The sequence below is a fragment of the Gorilla gorilla genome, chromosome 11 (assembly GCF_029281585.2).
Source record: "Gorilla gorilla gorilla isolate KB3781 chromosome 11, NHGRI_mGorGor1-v2.1_pri, whole genome shotgun sequence".
NCBI classification, from domain to species: domain Eukaryota; kingdom Metazoa; phylum Chordata; class Mammalia; order Primates; family Hominidae; genus Gorilla; species Gorilla gorilla.
In genome coordinates, this window is record NC_073235.2 from 99,419,662 (window position 1) to 99,442,156 (window position 22,495).

The following is a 22,495-nucleotide window of genomic DNA, read 5'->3' on the forward strand; positions in this document are numbered from 1 at the left end:
ATGTACCACAAACGTCCTCACAATTCTCACCCTAACCAGTTTCACTGTTTGCTGATAGCTTCAATAAACGGGTTTAAGAAGAGAGGTGAAACGGTTGACTAAAATTAAGTTTTTGTAGTACCTGGACTTATCCTACTACCTCAATCCCTAGTAATGAAAGAAAACCTAAAATGTAGTGTAATTCTATATCAGTCAGAAGAGCAATTTAATATAATAGAAATCTATATACTTGTAAAGTTCCTTTCTTATTGTTCTCCATTATCTATTAGAATGACTTTGCTCTAGTTTTGACAAGGCTTTTAAAAATTTTTTTGTAGAGATGGGGGTCTCACTATGTTGCCCAGGATGGTCTCAAACTCCTGCCCTAAAGTGATCCTCCCACCTCAGCCTCCCAAAGCACTGAGATGACAAGCATGAGCCACCCTGACGAGGCTTTATTTTAAAAGTCATGTTAAAAAATACTTTCTTACACCCTAAAAATTATGGAAAATTAAATATTGACAAAGTTTTGTTTTTAATTTTTAAAAATGTGGGGCATCAAATATGTTAAGCATGCAGATGAAAGGCAGGTGAAAAAAATTCAGTGTTCCATTTAAAAAACAGGTAGTGGTGCTATTAGCTTGACACGGGGGAGGCTAAACTACCTTTATTTGCTGGATAACAGCGTGGTTGTCAAAACTGGACCCTGGGTTTTTTTTCCCTTTCAGGACACATACTGTATCATGGGTTCTTTAATTTAGTGTATGGATTAGGTAGGGACATATTTGAAAGCACTAATTCACGCTTGATTGCCAAATTCATAAAGTGAACTGCTTAAGGTTAGATAAGAATGATCTATTTATAAAATCTAGTGCCAAAAATTAAAGTAATTATAATAGAAGTGCGATTTTTATTTCTGATCTTTTTAAAGTCAAGGGATCAGTGATCAAACAATTAAAATGAAGGGTCCATACCTTAAAATAACAAATTCAATTTGTAGGATATTTTCTTTTTTGTTTACTTACTGTATTTCTTGGAATTTTATTTATTAAGCAATAAAAATGGAAGTGAACACAACTGCATAAAAATTTTGGAATACTTCTCTGTATGTTATCATAGTCAAAAGATGTTTTTCAGAATTTGTCTTATGATGCCAAATTATTCCAAAATTTCCTAAATGGTTGATAAACAGAGTAAGAACTGGATTATACATCAGCTCCTGCAGTTTCCAACTGCACATTCCAGTTTTAAAGTATAACCATAATGTATGCTTTCCTCAGAAGGGTGCCTGGCGTTTATTTATGATGGTCAATTTTTTTTGTTGTTGAGATGGAGTCTCATTCTGTTGCCCAGGCTGGAGTATAGCGGCGCGATCTCGGCTCACTGCAACCTCTGCTTCCTGGGTTCAAGCAATTCCTGCCTCAGCCTCCTGAGCTGGGATTACAGGTGCCTACCACACATACAGCTAATTTTTGTATCTTTAGTAGAGACGGGGTTTCACCATGTTGGCCAGGCTGGTCTCAAACTCCTGACCTCAGGTGATGCCCGCCTCAGCCTTCCAAAATGCTGGGATTACAGGTGTGAGCCACCGCACCCAGACTATGATGGTCAGTTTTTAAGTATATGTCTGAAAAGTGACATGATCTCGATGAATGCCCTTCTAATTCTAACAACACACCAAGCACAAACTGAGATCTCACTTGGTCCTAAAATAATAAAGCAAGCCCTCTATTTGTAAATAGTTTATACACACAAATTCCTAGCAATTCCATAAAAGAGCTATAAAAAGGATGTTTTATGCCTAAGCAAAAAAAGAATTAAGTAGAGCTTAATTTCCGCATTTATTCATTGTAACAGCTTTGAAAAAAGTTTCCAAGTTTGTGCTCAGAGAGGGTGCTGAATTTGGAAAGAATAACTAGAATTATTAAAATTAAATATTAACGGTGGATTTTATTAAAATGCCAAAGAATTATCAAAGGTTCTGGTGGTTTCTATAATTGCACAGTTTAAACCATAAGCTGGATTTCTTTCTTCTTTTTTTTTTCCTTTTCTATTTTGGTAAGAGGGAAGCAGTTGGGCTATACAAGCTTGTCCTATGATACTTTCATGGCTGTCTTGTCTTTGCTGAACAGACAGGAGCTCTTCTTTTTATCCTTTCTACCTGAGCTGATAATTCTGTCTTCATTTTACTTCCCTTCCTCAACTGCAGTAAGGAAGTTGTATTGTTACAACTTCCCTACAATAATGAGGTCAGGTTGCCACGGTCTCAACTGCTCTGAAGGCATTTTATTTTTAACAGGACCAACCACTAACAGTAGAGACTTAAAGTCCTCTGCCTTAACTCTGAGATACAATCCCACCTGTAGTGTCATTTTATTTCCACCTCTGTTATTCATTCATAGCCTAAAAGCTCCTAAATTTCCACCCCTGTTATTCACTCATAGCCTAAAAGCTCCTAAATTACCAGGAAGAAAGCAAGAGAGTCTGAAAGCTCAGGTCCCTGTTACTCCTCCTCTGTCTAAAGACAGGCTTGGAATCTCACTCTTCTAAACACCACTGGTCACTCTGATAAGCTTAACTTTTCTTTAAAATGAACTTTTAAGTGCTGACAAATGTTTTATTTTATTTTATTTTATTTTTTTATTATACTTTAAGTTTTAGGGTACATGTGCACATTGTGCAGGTTAGTTACATATGTATACATGTGCCATGCTGGTGCGCTGCACCCACTAACTCGTCATCTAGCATTAGGTATATCTCCCGATGCTATCCCTCCCCCCTCCCCCAACCCCACAACAGTCATCACAAAGGAGTGTGATGTTCCCCTTCCTGTGTCCATGTGATCTCATTGTTCAACTCCCACCTATGAGTGAGAATATGCGGTGTTTGGTTTTTTGTTCTTGCAATAGTTTACTGAGAATGATGATTTCCAATTTCATCCATGTCCCTACAAAGGACATGAACTCATCATTTTTTATGGCTGCATAGTATTCCATGGTGTATATGTGCCACATTTTCTGAATCCAGTCTATCACTGATGGACATTTGGATTGGTTTCAAGTCTTTGCTGTTGTGCATAGTGCCACAATAAACATATGTGTGCATGTGTCTTTATAGCAGCATGATTTATAATCCTTTGGGTATATAACCAGTAATGGGATGGCTGGGTCAAATGGTATTTCTAGTTCTAGATCCTCGAGGAATCGCCACACTGTCTTCCACATGGTTGAACTAATTTACACTCCCAACAGTGTAAAAGCGTCCCTATTTCTCCACATCCTCTCCAGCATCTGTTCTTTCCTGACTTTTTAATGATTGCCATTCTAACTGGAGTGAGATGGTATGTCATTGTGGTTTTGATTTGCATTTCTCTGATGACCAGTGATGATGAGCATTTTTTCGTGTGTCTGTTGGCTGCACAAATGTCTTCTTTGGAGAAGTGTCTGTTCATATCCTTTGCCCACCTTTTGATGGGGTTGTTTTTTTCTTGCAAATTTGTTGACACTCTTTGTAGATTCTGGATATTAGCCCTTTGTCAGATGGGTAGATTGCAAAAATTTTCTCCCATTCTGTAGGTTGCCTGTTCACTCTGATGGTAGTTTCTTTTGCCGTGCAGAAGCTCTTTAGTTTAATTAGACCCCATTTGTCTATTTTGGCTTTTGTTGCCATGCTTTTGGTGTTTTAGACATGAAGTCCTTGTTCATGCCTATGTCCTGAATGGTATTGCCTAGGTTTTCTTCTAGGGTTTTTATGGTTTTAGGAATAGACCTATTTTCATATAAACTTTCATTAAAAATTTGCCATCTTCTAATAATTTGTGTGCAAAGGATTTTTCCATAACATTTACAAGTTCCCAGGACACCACAATGGAGGGTAACTGGAGACTTCTGAATATATACACGGTAGCAAGAAATCCTTGTTTTATCCTCCAATAACACCTACACAATCAGACACTAATATTTAAGATCTATACTGTGGAGGAAACACATTCTCATTATTTACTCAACTTTCACATTTTCACAGCTAATATGCCTCATATTTTCATGCTTTGTATATTCTTTAGGATAACCAGATGGTTTTCTGAATCTCTACTGTATGATTTTTTTTTAATTTTAGAAACAGGGTCTTGATATGTTGCCCAGGCTGGACTTGAACTCCTGGACTGAAGTGACCCTCCAGTCTCAGCCTCCTGAGAATCTAGGATTTACAGGCATGAATCACCATGCCCAGCTCTACCTTAAGAATTTGACCTTATCAGTGATTTTAATTAAAGGAAGAAAGAAGATTCCTGGGGTACCTTTTCAGTTTTAACACATATTACTCTTCCTTCTAAGATAATCCAATGATCTCTCTTTTTAATCTTGGCCAAGACACCCCTTGGCCACTGTATTAGTCCATTCTCACACTGCTATCAAGAAATACCTAAGACTGGGTAATTTATAAAGAAAATGGCTTTAACTGGCTCGAAGTTCCACAGGCTGTACAAGAAGCATGAGGCTGGCAACTGCTCGGCTTCTGGGGTGGCTTCAGGAACTTACAATCATGGCAGAAGGAAAAGGGGGCACCAGAACTTCATACGGCTAGAGCAGGAGAAAGAGAGAAGGGGGATAGGCTACACACCTTTAAATGACCAGCTCTCATAAGAACACCCTCACTATCACAATGACAACACCAAGGGGGATAGTGCTAAACCATTCATGAGAAACTGCTCTCATGATCCAATCGCCTCCCACCAGGCCCCACCTCCAACACTGACCATTACAACTGAACACGAGATTTGAGTGGGGACACATATCCAAACCACATCAACCATCAATAACGAAGCATTCTACTTCTTCCCTATTCCAAATTCACAATATCATTGTTTTTTGTTTTTGTTTTTTTTTTGAGGCAGAGTCTCATTCTGTCACCCAGGCTGGAGTGCAGGGGTGTGATCTCGGCTCACTGCAGCCTCCACCTCCTGGGTTCAAGCAATTCTCCTGCCTCAGCCTCCTGAGTAGCCAGGATTACAGGTGCCTACTATCACACTCAGCTAATTCTTGTATTTTCAGTGGAGACAGGGTTTCATCATATTGTCCAGGCTGGTCTTGAACTCCTGACCTCAAGTGATCCACCCACCTTGGCCTCCCAAAGCGCTGGCATTACAGGTGTGAGCCATCACGCCTGGCCTAAAATTCACAATATCTTTTATTGCAATCAAAACTTTCCGCCTCAGAAAATTAGTTATTGGGCTAATTAAATTATATTACAGTTACCTTCTGTTGGTAAGCCGTCAGGTTATTTTTTGAAAGTTTTACTTACAGAGCATATAAATTACCCTTGGTTATTCTCAGCTGTGATTGAGTTCTGTGAAAGCATAGTACCCTAGTACCCTGGGATATCTCTACATGTGAAATTATTCAAATGTCTCCCTTACTTTTTTTTTTTTTTTTTTTTAGACAGGCTCTGTTGCCCATGCTGCAGTGCAGTGGCACAATTATGGCTCATTTCAGCCTTGACCTCCTGGGCTCAAGTGATCCTCCCACCTCTGCCTCCCAGGTAGCTGGGACTACAGGCACATACCACCATGTCCAGCTTTTTGTATTTTTTAGAGATGGGGTTTCGCCGTGTTGCCCAGGCTGGTCTCGAACTCCATGGCTCAAGGGATCTGCCTGCCTTGGCCTCCCAAAATGCTGGAATTACAGGCATGAGCCACCATGCCTGGCTATCATTTCTTATCACTTTTAAGGTGCTGATGACTCACACACAATAGAGCCCAACCTTCTCAAAACTGTAATTCTCTACCAAATACAGTCACTAGGAGGTACCAGCTTGGTTAAATCAGAATATATCTTCATTTACTCATTCATTTATTTTAGAGACGGGGTCTTGTTCTGTCACCCAGGCTGGAGTGCAGTGGCACAATCATAGCTCACTGCACTCTCAAACTCCCGGGCTCAAACAATCCTCCTGCTTCAGCCTCCTGAGTAGCTAGGACTATAGGTGCTACAGGTGCACAACACACACCCAGCTAATTTTTTAATTTTTATTTTTTGCTCTCCACGTGTGCCTTCTGAATCACTTAATAGTAACTTTGTTGAAGAGATAAATTAACAGTACTAGCTTAGAGTCCCAGCTGTATCTCACTTATAAATAAGGGTCTGCTTTATCTTATTGTCACCACTGAGATGCTAATACTATTCTCTAGAGCAGAGATTCTCAACCAGCGCATTGTAACCCCTAGGGGACATTTGGCAGTGCCTGGAGTAAAAACGTTAAGTGGGGTGCTGGTTGTTAGTAGCACCTAGTGGGTAGAGGCCAGCATGTTATTAAGCCTCCTATAATGCCAAGATAGCCCCCCACAACAAAGAATTATCCTGTTCAAGATGTTAATAGTACCAAGGTTGAGAAATCCTGCTTTAAGGAAATAAAAGTAGATTAAAAAATTATTCCCGTTGAAACTTCGGGGTTACCATCCGGGCAGTGCAGAGCTCTGACTTTGAGCTTCATAATAGGAAGATAAGTTGCCAAGCAGAAGCCCTGTGATGGGAGTACCCCAATATATTCTCATAAAGGAATTTAGTCAACATGGACCCACTGGTGTGTAGACCAGGTTCCAGGGAATAGTGTAACCATCAACTTGATAGTGTTCATAGCTAGTGAGAAACCCATCCTTCACGTTTAATTTGACTGCATAGAAAATTTGTGAGTTGAATGGAGAATAAAATAGACAACAGATGTTAACCAAACCATCTAAATGACTTTACGAATAGCCTTTCTTGATCGATTTTAAAAATCTCTTCTTGTTGGGGAAGTGTTGGGCTTGGGGGATGAAGTGCAATAAATACCTTCCGTGTTGTGACATATAAGAAAACCTCTAGCCATTTTTAGATTTTAATCATCTTACCCACATTACAGATGTAGGCTGTTTGGCAGAAGCTCAGAGGAAAGAGTGTTATCAGTCCTCAGCCATCTAATTACTTATCTTAGAGAAAATTAGGCAATGTTCCAAGTCTACAGAAGACTCATGTTCTGTTGGGAGTTATTAATTGCAAGCAGACCTAAGAAGCATTAATTTGTTTTGGTAATCATGCCAGGGTGTATATAGCTCTGCCAAATAATACGGGAAGTAAAGACTGGGGAGAAGGTGAGCTGCTCGCCTCAGCTGGTAAAAGAGGGATTAAAACCAGATGGCCTCAATTCGTCTCTTTTAGCCAAGTTCTAAACAAAATATTCCTTGTGCTGAAGTTTAAATTAAATTGATGCCTGACTGCCCCACTCCTAATAATCTAAAATAATTCTGTCTTTTAAAAATCATTTCCTGTTTTGCTGTTTTTTTTAAGAACTTGAGATAGGCTGGGTGTGGTGGCTCATGCCTCTAATCCCAGCACTTTGGGAGGCCAAGGTGGGCAGATCACCTGAGGTCAGGAGTTTGAGACCAGCCTGGCCAAAACAGTGAAAACCCCACCTCTACTAAAAATACAAAAATTAGCCAGGCATAGTGGTGCGTGCCTGTAGTTCCAGCTACTCAGGAGGCTGAGGCAGGAGAATTGCTTGAACCTAGGAAGTGGAGGCTATGGTGAGCCGAGATCGCACCACTGCACTCCAGCCTTGGCAACAGAGTGAGATTCTGTCTCAAAAAGCAAAACAAAAAAAGAACTTGAGATAGTTAAAAGTTACTCTGACACACACCCACACCCACATCCATTTGCGTACACAAGAAAAAAGACTGGGAGAAAATAAACCAGAATGTAAACAGTAGTTACGTCTGGATGGTGGGATCATAGGGGATTTCTATTTTCTTTTTATATTTCTATGATGTTTCCACAATTTTTACAATTAAGCACAGATAATTTTTATAATCAGAAAACAACTTGAAATAGGGCAGTTATTTATACCCATTCTGTCTTTCTATCCCATTCTCTGATTATAATTCACTTCTACCTGCACTGATATCCTTCTGAAAAAAAATGGACTTTTGCTCTTGTTGCCCAGGTTAGAGTGCAATGGTATGATCTCGGCTCTCTGTAACCTCCGTCTCCTGGGTTCAAGTGATTCTCCTGCCTCAGCCTCCCGAGTAGCTGGGATTACAGGTGCCCACCACCATGCCCATCTAATTTTGTATTTTTAGTAGAAACAGGGTTTCACCATGTTGGCCAGGCTGGTCATGAACTCCTCACCTCAGGTGATCCACCCTCCTTGGCCTCCCAAAGTGCTGGGATTACAGGCCTGAGCCACTGTGCCTGGCCCACTGATATCCTTTAAATATTGATACGGCTATTTATGCTGGAAAAGGTAAATAACCAGCCATAATACTAATCAAATCAAAATCTCACCCATTATTACCTACTTATATAATTGGCTGTGTTGCATGTTGCTAATGGGTAACATGTTAACCTTTTATTCAAGAACTAATTTATCAAAGGACTTCTCACATTGTATCTCTAAGGATAAGTACACATATTCTTATATTCTGTCAAGGTACAGTTCAAAGAAAAAGACAAAGGAGGAGAATAGATATCAGGTCACAACCTGGCCAGTTATAGGACATATTGAAGATACAAGGCTCAAACCTTGAAAAATATCTGAAATATAATTACATTTATGCTCAATGTCTAAACTTATATGTAATGTAAACACTTAATGAAATTCTTAGGTTGGTAATATAGAATACTTGATGTTGGCCCACGTGAAGCACAAATATTTCTATAGTATGTGAAATAACATAAGCTTACCTAAATTTATGATCAACAAAGAATTGAGAGAAACGGTTTTGCTATAATACTAAGAAAACTCAAGCAACTGAACTTATGCATATGAAAGCAGGAGTTGATAACTCAACTTCCAAGAAAAAAAAATCATCAACTATTTTAGGTTCAAAGGCAGACCCATACCATACATTTACAGATGTCACAATTGAAAAGAAACATGTCCCCTTAAAATTAAAGTCTATATAGTTAAACAAAAGACAATAAAGTGCCTGTAGAAGCACAAAATAAAGAAACTCCCTGTACATACCACTCAGCTAGTGAGGCTGTTTTGATAGTAGCCAGTAAGTGAGAAATAACTTATGCTCACAGTGATCCTGGAAGCAGGTAAGTGATCTCGTCCACTAGCTATTTCCAGTTCCAACTTGTTAACCACTGGGGAATTCCTGTTTGATGTATGACACTTTTCTGATGAGTATAAGGCCATGAGAATATTTGCAGGGTTCTTTTAGAATAATAATCCTAGTAACTCTTTGGCTAAAGCACCATTTGCAGACTAGTTTCTGTATGGATGCCATGGTAGTAAATGTTTAGAGGCCATAGAATATGGGAGAGATATGGTCCCAGGTGGCATTAGCCCAAGGTAAATTGAGGAAAAAAGGCAGTTATTTGGACCAATAGGCTCTCATCCACTCCATGCTCTTACACTGGCCTGTAGCTGCTCAAATCTCCCTCACAAAGCAAAACTTACCTGTTCTATTTCTCATTCTCTAAAGCCCTTTGCTCTCCCTGAGCTGAGACCTGTGATGGATTTCTAACCTGTAACACTGTAAGATAATGAATTTGTGTTCTTTTAACCTGCTCAATTTATGGCAATTTATTATGGCAGCAATGGAACACTAACACACACATTGTAGTTCTAATTTGCATTTCCTTGATGACTATTAAAGCTGAATACTTTTTTCACATGTTTATAAATACTTGGACATCCTCTTGTGAAGTGCCTGTCCAAGTTTTTTGCCCATTTTTCTATTGGGTTATCTATTTTTTTCTTATTGGCTTTTAAGGTTTCTTTATATGTTCTGTAGGAGTTCTTCATATATTCTGGATACACGACCTTTTTCATATATATGTATTGCACTCTGAAGCTTACCTTTGTACTCTCTTAATGGTGCCTTTTAATGGACAAAGCTTTTAATGTTAATAGAGTCCAATATATCCAGTTATTCCTTTTGGTTCATTAATTTTGCATCTTATTAAAAAATATTTTTCTGTGAGTCATGAAGATGTTCTCTTATGCTTACTTCTAAAAACATTATTGTCATACCTTTCACGTATAGATCTGCAATCCATCTTGAATTCAGTTTTGTATATGGTAAAAGAATATTCATTTTCCTCCATATACATATTTATTAACCTAGCACTATTTGGTGAAAAGATAATTTTCTCTACTGAACTACTATGCACCTTTATCATTAATCAGGATACCACATATGTGTGGATCCATTTTTCAACTCCCTATTCTGTTCTTTTGATTAGTTCATCTATGTTTGCCCTAATACCATACTGTTTTTCTCAACTCTTTATTCTGTTCTTTTGATGAGTTCATCTATCTTTGCTCTAATACCATACTGTTTTCATTACTATAGCTTTTTTGTTGTTGGGACAGGGTCTTGCTACATCACCAGGCTGGAGTACAGGAGTGCTATCATAGCTCACTGTAACCTCTAACTCCTGGGCTCAAGTGATCCTCTCACCTCAGCTCCAGAGTAAGTAGGACTACAGATGTGCCACCATGCCTGGCTAATTTTAAATTCTTTTCTAGAGACAGGGTCTCACTGTATTGCCCAGGCTGGCCTCAATTGATACTCCTGCCTCAGCCTCCCAAAGTGCTGGGACATTACTATAGTTTTGTAACAGATTTTTTATATCTGGAAATCTAAGTCCCCAGGTTGTTCTTTTTCAGGATTGCCTCATATATTCTTTACCCTTTGCATGTCTGTATAAAATTTAAAATCAGCTTTTCAATTTACACACACAAAAAAACCCTGCTGGGATTTTGATGAATCTGTAAATGAGTTTCGGAAGAGTTGTTATTTTCACAATCTTTCAATTTATAGAAATAATTATGTTTTTCTACGTATTGAAACAGAGTTACTTTTTCTCCATAATGTATTATAATTTTATGGTAAGGGCATTTAATACTTTTTATGCTGTTGAAAATTGTAATTTTTTGTAAGTGATATCTTTTTAAAATTTCATTTTCTATTTGATGTTGCTGGGATGTAGAAAATTGATTTTTAGAATATTAACCTTGTATATGCAAAGGGCAAAGTCATCTACTTAGGACATCTTTAATTTTTCTCAATAATGTTTTATAGTTTTAATGGAAATAACATTTTATATAATATTTTAGATGCTAGTACAAATGATAATATTTTTGTAAATGGTATTTTAAAAATTTTTAGATAAATTTGTTTTTCTTGCTGGTATATAAAATATAGTTGCCTTTTGTATAATGACCTTATACCCTTATCAATCCATCTTGAATTGAGTTTTGTGTATGATATGAAGTAGAAGGAAAGATTTCTCCTATATGCATATTAAATTAACCTACCACCTATCTTAACATCTGTAACTTAATTACATCTGCAAAGTCTCTTCTGCCATGTAAGGTAACATATTCACAGGTTCTAGAGTGTGGACACTATTGGCGGGCCATTCTGTCCACCACACTTTTATTTTTGTCTTCCTCTATTGCACCAGCTAGGACTCCCAGTCCAATATTGAAGAGAAAGGAAGATGGCAGGCATATTTGTCTTGTTCCTACTATAAGGAAAAAAAGCTTTCAATATTTTACCATTTAGTATAATGTTTGCCACAGATATTTTGCAGATGTTCTTTATCAGATTAATGTTGTTCCTTTCTAATCCTAGTTAGCTAAGAGTTTATCACAAATAGGTATTGAGATTTACTAAATACTTGCATTGATTGAAATGTTTATCTGATCTTTTTCTGTTAATATGGTAAAATACCTTAATTTTCTAATACTGAGCTACCCTTGCATTCCCACTTAGCTGTTACGTATTATCTTTTTGAAGATATATTGTTGCACTTAATTTGCCAATATTTGGTTTAGAATTGTCAGTACTTTTTCATGGAAGTTTTCAGTCTAAAATACATACTTTTTTTTGCTTCTACCTTGGGGAATATAAGCACTGTTTTTGAATTTTTTTTTAAATTAAGAGATCTTTATTCTCCAGCACATTATAATCTTCTGAAACTTGTCCATATTGATCCAACCATATAACAGCTCTTTTTGCTTCTACCTAAAATTTTCTGACCAGGTATGGTGGCTCTTATCTGTAATCTCAGCACTTTGGGAAGCCAAGGCCAGGAGTTTGAGACAAGCCTGGGCAATACAGCAAGATCCTGTCACTACACAAAATTTTTAAAAGTTAGCCAGGCATGGTGGCACATGCCTGTAATCCCAGATACTCTGGAGGCTGAGGTGGGAGGATCGCTTGAATCCAGGGTTCAAAGGCTGCAGTGAGCTATGATTCCTCCACTGCACTCTAGCCTGGGTGACAGAGTCAGACTCTGTCTCAAAAATCATAAAAAATAAAAATTAAGAAATTAAAAATAAAATAATTTTTTGATGATTTCTTTGTCTGAATAATGGAAATATGTCTAGGGGTTGGCAGTCTTATAGAACACACACATTTCCAACAGAATAATCCATTTTCATTTATTTCCTGCATTTCTGCCAGCTCACAGTATATGCTAAATCTGTCAAGATAGGGCTGGATCTATTTTATAGTAAGCAACACCCGGTATACTGTATGTTCTTAATAAATACACAATAACATTAAAAATGAAACCACCAGATGGTGCCACTGTAGGTAATAGTCAGCTTGTTAATTCCAACAGTAAAGAATGTTTTCTTTTAAGCACTATGTGAAAAAAATTTATTGAGATTGCCATTACTGCACATACTAATAATCATCTACTGCTTCACTCCATGCCTGACACTGCAGGTCCCCAAAGTCACCAAATGTTCAAATCAATATTGCTTGAAGTTAGAAAAGCACTGGAGTTGAACTGGAGGATTCACAGATGTGTTCCCTGCATTTAGGCTGTGAATCTTTTTTTTTTTTTTTAGCAGTGACTTGTTACTGCTCTGTGTTCCACGAATTAAAGCCTTTTTAAATAGAGAAGGGACGTTATACAAGATGAGGAAAAAATAATAGATAATTTTAAGAAGATCAGAAACTTATATTTGATGTCAGCTGTCCTAATTTTTCACCTTCCAGAGCATTATGAGTTCACTGAAACAATGTGAATGGTATCTATAAGAGCTTTGACTATTAGAGTCTTGATATAAGTCTGAGGCCTAATCACTACTGCAAGTCTGTATCTAAGATAAAAAGGAAGCAGGTCTCCTGCATTTCATTCTATTTAAAATGCATTTAGTCTCCTGCCCATTATCCACATTTGTTAATAACAGTTCTCATCTGAGGGCTAACTCAGTTGAAGTCCTGCACTGCAAAATACTTGACTGCATTATGTGACAGGCACATTGGAATAGTGACAAGCAGCCAACCCTATAAAATACTCCAGAATGATGGGTGTTACATTTGATCAATTCCACTTGCTGAGCATATACAGTTCTTGCACGTTATCAGGAAAAACTATAATACTGGCCTCACGTTTCCATGGTGACTTGTGAGAGCTATTCTTAAATTTAAGAGTTACCTCTTTTAATCAACAATAATTTTCATCTAGATGATATTCCCAGGCTACCCTGAATTATATTATCATGGTGTTAATTTACTTTCTGTCTCAGCTCAAAGTAAAATTTATTTGCCTAGAGACAGAGAGAGTAGAGGGGTAGGGGTGGGTTGGAAGGGAATGTAGCAGCTGAGGGACATGGGAATATGATAAAAATTGCTGAAAAAGGAAACAAAGCAGGTAACAGATTTGAATACAAAAAAGTATTAACTTTTCAATAATTTTAAAAAATTTGCAATGGAAAAAGTACATTTTTCTTATCTGCTCTTTGTCCTCACAAAAGCTGTACAAATCAACATAAATATGCTTTGGGACAGCATTTTTAATGTTAAATTACAGCATAAATTTCTCACTTTAAGCATCAATTAACATTTTAGTGATTCTAGCCCAGTCAATAAAATATACAACTTTAAAGAAAATTCCTTCTGATCCAATGACAGCTAATCTTGTTGGGATTCTGAAACACTAGCTAAAGACCACAAAGACTACTTCTGGCTAGTGGACATTAAAAGAAGCAGCACAGATTCAAGTAAGTAGGTAAAGAAAGCTGTTATTATTTTAAGCAAAATTAAAACAGATGGGAGAGACAGACACACATGTATTCAGATATGCGCCTGCCTCACATTTAATCTTTTATGAATGGCTGCTCCCAGATGGTGATGTGATTCAGCAATGCAATTTTAGATACACCATCTATTTTCCTTACTTCAATGTACTGTGTCAATTACAACTTTTCTACTTAGTGGCTGATGCAACTATCATCAAAAGAAAAATAAACCATCATGAAAACAGGTTCTCTGATATTTTGAAAACAAGGTGATATTCAACTTGTCAAACCAAGTCCAGACATTTCTCTACACTCTCCATCATTCAATTCGTTACAGGTTTGGTACTTCTATTCCACATTCACACAAATGGTGAGGTAATGAAACAAGAGACCAACATAACAAACACATTATGCTGATGAGTGTTTGTGAATCTCTCACTAACTGACCCCAGAATGGGACATGCTGTCCCCTAAAGTCTCACAGCGTGTCACCTGTACTCTTCTAGGACATCATGTTTTATCTTGGATAATGATAAGAATAATAGAAATACAGAATTCTAACAGAGCAACTACTGTATCTTGTCATAGTTATTAACATGCCAACTCCCACTGAGATAGTAAGCTCCCAGATATAGCAGCTTCTTCATCTTTTTAGATCTGGCACATAGCAGTATCCAACAGATAGAGAAATCAATTAAGATACATTAAATTAATACATAATAACAGTTGCCACTTGTACCTATCATATGCCAGGCACTGTGCTAGATACTTTACTTACATTCCTTTCCTTCCCAGTTTTATTGAGGAGTAACTGACAAGAAAAAATTGCATGTATTTAAGGTGTACAATGTGAGGCTTTGATATATGTGTACATTGTGAAATGATTACCACAAACAAACTAATTAATATCCTAATATCCATCACCTCAGATAGTTACCTTGTGTGTGTGCGGTGAGAATACTTTCTACTCTCAGCAAATTTCAAGAATACAATGCAGTATTATTAACTATAGTCCTCATGCTGTACATTAGATCTTCAGAACTTATTCATTCTGCAAACGGAAACTTCATATTCTTTGACCAACATCTCCCCATTTCCCCCTAGACCTCAGCTCCTGGCAACCCCCATTCTACTCTCTGTTTTTATGAGTTCAACTTTTTTAGATTCCACAGGTAAAGTCAGTTCATGCAGTATTTGTCTTTCTGTGACTGGCTTATTTCACTTAGTGTAACGTCTTCCAGGTCATACATGTTGTTATAAATGGCAGGATTCCCTTCTGTTTTAAAGCTGAATGACTTCCCAGTCTCTGTGTGTCTCTGTGTGTGTACCGCAGTATCCATCTATCAGTGAACACTTAGGTTGCTTCTATAGCTTGGCTATTGTGAATAGTGCTGCAGTGAACATGAGAGTGTAGATACGTCTTTGAGATACTGATTTCATTTCCTTTAGATATATATCTGGAAGATATGTATCTGGACTATATGGTAGTTCTATTTTTAATTTTTTAGGATTTACTTACATTCTTCCACTAATGCTATAAACAACCTAACCCCCGTTTGACAGATTAGACAAGCTATGAAGGCTCACGGAAGTGAAGTAAAATGCTTACAGATCTTGTAGCTAGGTAATTGTGGGGCTGGCATTCCAAACCAGACCTGTATAATGTGGAAGTCTTTGAGCTTTCAAGCGTATCACACAGCCCCTCCTCTGGCCGAACTCCCATAAGCTCAGGTCTGAGTTGTCGGGTGGGGACTGCAGGAGGTGGTAGAGTGCAGACCCCATACCCGGGCAGTGACACTGGCAGCCCCTGCACTGTCACGGGTGGGCAGCGATTGGAGCAGTGTCTTTACTGGACACCAGTGACCAAACAGCCTTTGGGGTGTAAACAGTAATGGAAGATACCACTACAGAAAGTAAAAACAGGAGAAGAAGAAAATAGTGGGTGTCCTGTGTTCACCATGAGAAGTGCGTAGAGCTCATGGGAAACATGCTGAAAGCCCTTCCGAAGGAATTGGAGCAGAGCCAGAGCTCCTGCAGAATATGGAGGCAGGGCCAGAGAAATAACTGGGGAGTAGTTATTATAATCCTGTTATTGCCCTATGGAGAACTAGGAAATGTGGGTGATAAGTCAATATTAATGTGGCATATTTTTTACCTCCCAAACTAGGTTATAATCTCCTTGAAAGTAATATCCATGCCTTTTTTTTTTTTCCGAGGCAGAGTCTCACTCCATTGTCCAGGCTGGAGTGCAATGGTACAATCTTGGCTCACTGCAACCTCTGCCTTCCAGATTCAAGCAATTCTCCTGCCTCAGCTTCCCAAGTAGCTGGGATTACAGGCATGCGCCACCACTCCCAGCTAATTTTTGTATTTTCAGTAGAGATGGGGTTTCACCATGTTGGTCAGGCTGGTCTTGAACACCTGACCTCGGGAGATCCACCCGCCTCGGCCTCCCAAAGTGCTTGGATTACAGGTGTGAGCCACCACACCCTCCCATGCCTAATATTATTTCTGTGTCAGCCATGGTTCCCAGCACATTTCCCTATAATCCACTCTGTAACTTCAGAAAGCAGCCATCCTAAATTAGGTAGCTAATGTAAGAGAAGCCACACCTTGGAAGTTGTCCTAATGGTCTGCCAGGTCAGTTTTAATGGAGTCTAGGAAAAACAGCACCAGTGGTTAGGGTTTCTCTAGCCCTATCCAGAGGACAGGACTCCTGGATGGGTCACCAAAGGTATTCTGATTGGTATGGCACTGGGTTTTGAATAAGAGAGGATACATGAGGTTAACAGAGCTTAAGCACATTGATTTTTACTCAGTTTCTTTGATTTTAATTCTATACTCAGGAAGACAACATCCGATCTTTATTCAGTTTATAAAATTGGATACCCTACTTAGAAGGGAACATCACTGTAGTAGATGACATGAATCTCCTGGTCCTTTTAGCAGTTGGATTTTTCACTGTAAATTCATGAAGGATGTTCTTGTCATCCATCTGGTTATGACTGGTATGATAATGCAGATGAATAAAGTTTATGAACTTATAAAAACTGGGGCCAAGCGGGATGCCTTATGCCTGTAATCCCAGCACTTTAGGAGGCTGAGGTGGGCAGATCTTTTGAGGCCAGGAGTTCAAGACCCACCTGGCCAGCAGATGAAACCCTGTCTCCACTAAAAATACACAAATTAGTCAGGCGTGGTGATGTGCAGCTGTAATCCCAGCTACTCAGGAGGCTGAGGCAGGAGAATCACTTGAACCTGGGAGGCAGAGGCCGCAGTGAGCTGAGATCGTGCTACTGCACTCCAGACTGGGTGACAGAGCAAGACTCTGTCTCAAACAAAAAAACAAACAAACAAAAAACAACTGGGATGTAGACTCTAATCTCCAAACTCACTAACTGCTAGTACCCTGGAGAGCCTTAAAACGGCCAGTACACAGGAAATATTGAGTAATCAAATATTTTAATTGTAACATTCCCTTCATTTAAAAAATATATTTTAAGAGAGAATGACAACAAAAACACACTGCTCATATGAAATGCTTGCTTCGGGCTATTTCTTACCATAGTTTGTCCCATATCAATGTGAGAAATTTGAGATCAAGATTGCTATATACTAAAAAAATCTTTATGGAATGTAAACATTTTTGTGTGAAATAACTTACGTGTTTGGAAAACTATAAAATGCTTCCTAGAAAAAAATGCTATAGAGTTATGACTCTAAAATCTACTAAATTATCTTTCCAGTGACCAGGTGACTGTTATTGCTTAATATTAACAAAACTAGGGGCAGTTCCAAGATGGCCGAATAGGAACAGCTCCAGTCTACAGCTCCCAGCGTGAGCAACGCAGAAGACGGGTGATTTCTGCATTTTCAACTGAGGTACCGAGTTCATCTCATGGGGGCTTGTCGGACAGTCAGGGCAGGACAGTGGGTGCAGCCCACAGAGCATGAGCCGAAGCAGGGCGAGGCATCGCCTCACCCTGGAAGCGCAAGGGGTCAGGGAATTCCCTTTCCTACCCAAGGGAAGCACCTGGAAAATCGGGTCACTCCCACCCTAATACTGCACTTTTCCAACAGTCTTAGCAAATGGCACACCAGGAGATTATATCCTGCACCTGGCTCAGAAGGTCCCACGCCCACGAAGCCTCGCTCATTGCTAGCACAGCAGTCTAAGATTGAACTGCAAGGTGGCAGCAAGGCTGGGGGAGGGGCGCCTGCCATTACTGAGGCTTGAGTAGGTAAACAAAGCAGCCAGGAAGCTCGAAATGGGTGGAGCCCACCACAGCTCAAGGAGGCCTGCCTGCCTCTGTAGACTCCACCTCTGGGGGCAGGGCAAAGCCGAACAAAAGGCAGCAGAAACCTCTGCAGACTTAAATGTCCCTGTCTGACGGCTTTGAAGAGAGTAGTGGTTCTCCCAGCACACAGCTGGAGATCTGAGAATGGACAGACTGCCTCCTCAAGTGGGTCCCTGACCCCCGAGTAGCCTAACTGGGAGGCACCCTCCAGTAGGGGCCGACTGACACCTCACGCGCCAGGGTATGCCTCTGAGATGAAGCTTCCAGAGGAACAATCAGGCAGCAACATTTGCTGTTCAGCAATATTCGCTGTTCTGCAGCCCAGGCAAGCAGGGGCTGGAGTGGACCTCCAGCAAACTCCAACAGACCTGCAGCTGAAGGTCCTGACTGTTAGAAGGAAAACTAACAAACAGAAAGGACATCCACACCAAAACCCCATCTGTACGTCACCATCATCAAAGACTAAAGGTAGATAAAACCACAAAGATGGGGAAAAAACAGAGCAGAAAAGCTGAAAATTCTAAAAATCAGAGCGTCTCTCCCCCTCCAAAGGAACGCAGCTCCTCGCCAGCAACGGAACAAAGCTGGACGGAGAATGACTTTGACGAGTTGAGAGAAGAAGGCTTCAGATGATCAAACTTCTCCGAGCTAAAGGAGGAAGTTTGAACCCATCACAAAGAAGCTAAAAACCTTGAAAAAAGATTAGACAAATGGCTAACTGGAAAAACCAGTGTAGAGAAGTCTTTAAATGACCTGATGGAGCTGAAAACCATGGCACGAGAACTACGTGATGAATGCACAAGCTTCAGTAGCCGATTCGATCAACTGGAAGAAACGGTATCAGCGATTGAAGATCAAATGAATGAAATGAAACAAGAAGAGAAGTTTAGAGAAAAAAGAGTAAAAAGAAACGAACAAAGCCTCCAAGAAATATGGGACTATGTGACAAGACCAAATCTACGTCTGATTGGTGTACCTGAAAGTGATGGGGAGAATGGAACCAAGTTGGAAAACACTCTGCAGGATATTATCCAGGAGAACTTCCCCAACCTAGCAAGGCAGGCCAACATTCAAACTCAGGAAATACAGAGAACGCCATAAAGATACTCCTCGAGAAGAGCAACTCCAAGACACATAATTGTCAGATTCACCAAAGTTGAAATGAAGGAAAAAATGTTAAGGGCAGTCAGAGAGAAACGTTGGGTTACCCACAAAGGGAAGCCCATCAGACTAACAGCTGATCTCTTGGCAGAAACTCTACAAGCCAGAAGAAAGTGGGGACCACTTTCAACATTCTTAAAGAAAAGAATCTTCAACCCAGAACTTCATATCCAGCCAAACTAAGCTTCATAAGTGAAGGAGAAATAAAATCCTTTACAGACAAGCAAATGCTGAGAGATTTTGTCACCACCAGGCCTGCCCTACAAGAGCTCCTGAAGGAAGCACTAAACATGGAAAGGAACAACCGGTACCAGCCACTGCAAAAACATGACAAATTGTAAAGACCATCAATGCTAGGAAGAAACTGCATCGACTAACGAGCAAAATAACCAGCTAACATCATAATGACAGGATCAAATTTACACATAACAATATTAAGCTTAAATGTAAATGGGCTAAATGCTCCAATTAAAAGATAGAGACTGGCAAATTGGATAAAGAGTCAAGACCCATCAGGGTGCTGTATTCAGGAGACTCATCTCATGTGCAGAGACACACACAGGCTCAAAATAAAGGGATGGAGGAAGATCTACCAAGCAAATGGAAAACAAAAAAAAGGCAGGGGTTGCAATCCTAGTCTTGGATAAAACAGACTTTAAACCAACAAAGATCAAAAGAGACAAAGAAGGCCATTACATAATGGTAAAGGGATCAATTCAACAAGAAGAGCTAACTATCCTAAATATATATGCACCCAATAAAGGAGCACCCAGATTCAGAAAGCAAGTCCTTAGAGAGCTGCAAAGAGACTTAAGACTCCCACACAACAATAATGGGAGACTTTAACACCCCACTGTCAACATTAGACAGATCAACGAGACAGAAAGTCAACAAGGATATCCAGGAATTGAACTCAGCTCTGGACCAAGCAGACCTAATAGACATCTACAGAACTCTCCACCCCATTCAACAGAATATACATTCTTCTCAGCACAACATCGCACTTATTCCAAAACTGACCACATAGTTGGAAGTAAAGCACTCCTCAGCAAATGTAAAAGAACAGAAATTATATCAAACTGTCTCTCAGACCATAGTGCAATCAAACTAGGACTCAGGATTAAGAAACCCACTCAAAACCACTCAACTACATGGAAACTGAACAACCTGCTCCTGAACGACTACTGGGTACATAACGAAATGAAGGCAGAAATAAAGATGTTCTTTGAAACCAATGAGAACAAAGACACAACATATCAGAATCTCTGGGACACATTTAAAGCAGTGTGTAGAGGGAAATTTATAGCACTAAATACCCACAAGAGAAAGCAGGAAAGATCTAAAATTGACTAACATCACAGTTAAAAGAACTAGAGAAGCAAGAGCAAACACATTCAAAAGCTAGCAGAAGGCAAGAAATAACTAAAATCAGAGCAGAACTGAAGGAGATAGAGACACAAAAAATCCCTTCAAAAAATCAATGAATCCAGGAGCTGGTTTTTGAAAAGATAACACAATTGATAGACCACTAGCAAGACTAATAAAGAAGAAAAGAGAGAAGAATCAAATAGATGAAATAAAAAATGATAAAGGGGATATCACCACCGATCCCACAGAAATACAAACTACCATCAGAGAACACTATAAACACCTCTACGCAAATAAACTAGAAAATCTAGAAGAAATGGATAAATGCCTGGACACATACACCCTCCCAAGACTAAACCAGGAAGAAGTTGAATCCATGACTGAACTCTGAAATCAAGGCAATAATTAATAGCCTACCAACCAAAAAAAGTCCAGGACCAGATGGATTCACAGCTGAATTCTACCAGAGGTACAAGGAGGAGCTGGTACCATTCCTTCTGAAACTATTCCAATCAGCAGAAAAAGAAGGAATCCTCCCTAACCCATTTTATGAGGCCAGCATCATCCTGATACCAAAGCCTGGCAGAGACACAACAAAAAAAGAGAATTTTAGACCAATATCCCTGACAAACATCAATGTAAAAATCCTCAATAAAACACTGGCAAACCGAATCCAGCAGCACATCAAAAAGCTTATTCACCATGATCAAGTGGGCTTCATCCCTGGGATGCAAGGCTGGTTCAGTATACACAAATCAATAAACGTAATCCAGCATATAAACAGAACTAAAGACAAAAACCACATGATTATCTCAATAGATGCAGAAAAGGCCTTTGACAAAATTCAACAACCCTTCATGCTAAAAACTCTCAATAAATTAGGTATTAATGGGACATATCTCAAAATATTAAGAGCTATTTATGACAAACCCACAGCCAATATCATACTGAATGGGCAAAAACTGGAAGCATTCCCTTTGAAAACTGGCACAAGACAGGGATGCCCTCTCTCACCACTCCTATTCAACACAGTGTTGGAAGTTCTGGCCAGGGCAATCAGGCAGGAGAAAGAAATAAAGGGTATTCAATTAGGAAAAGAGGAAATCAAATTGTCTCTGTTTGCAGATAACATGATTGTATATTTAGAAAACCCCATCGTCTCAGCCCAAACTCTCCTTAAGCTGATAAGCAACTTCAGCAAAGTCTCAGGATACAACATCAATGTGCAAAAATCACAAGCATTCTTATACACCAATAACAGACAAACAGAGAGCCAAATCATGAGTGAACTCCCATTCACAATTGCTTCAAAGAGAATAAAATACCTAGGAATCCAACTTACAAGGGATGTGAAGGACCTCTTCAAGGAGAACTACAAACCACTGCTCAATGAAATAAAAGAGAACACAAACAAATGGAAGAACATTCCATGCTCATGGGTAGGAAGAATCAATATCGTGAAAATGGCCATACTGCCCAAGGTAATTTATAGATTCAATGCCATCCCCATCAAGCTACCAATGACTTTCTTCACAGAATTGGAAAAAACTACTTTAAAGTTCACATGGAACCAAAAAAGAGCCCGCGTTGCCAAGACAATCCTAAGCCAAAAGAACAAAGCTGGAGGCATCATGCTACCTGACTTCAAACTATACTACAAGGCT

General features: G+C 39.2%; 1 protein-coding gene and 1 pseudogene across 5 annotated transcripts in view; both read right to left on the bottom strand.

The window, feature by feature from the left end:
- The window catches only part of LOC101150770 (large ribosomal subunit protein uL4-like), a 30,251-nt pseudogene extending 14,465 nt beyond the window's left edge, over nt 1–15,786 (bottom strand).
- Nucleotides 1–22,495, bottom strand: part of ANKRD44 (ankyrin repeat domain 44) — a 348,412-nt gene that overhangs the window by 81,213 nt on the left and 244,704 nt on the right. The window lies entirely within an intron of this gene.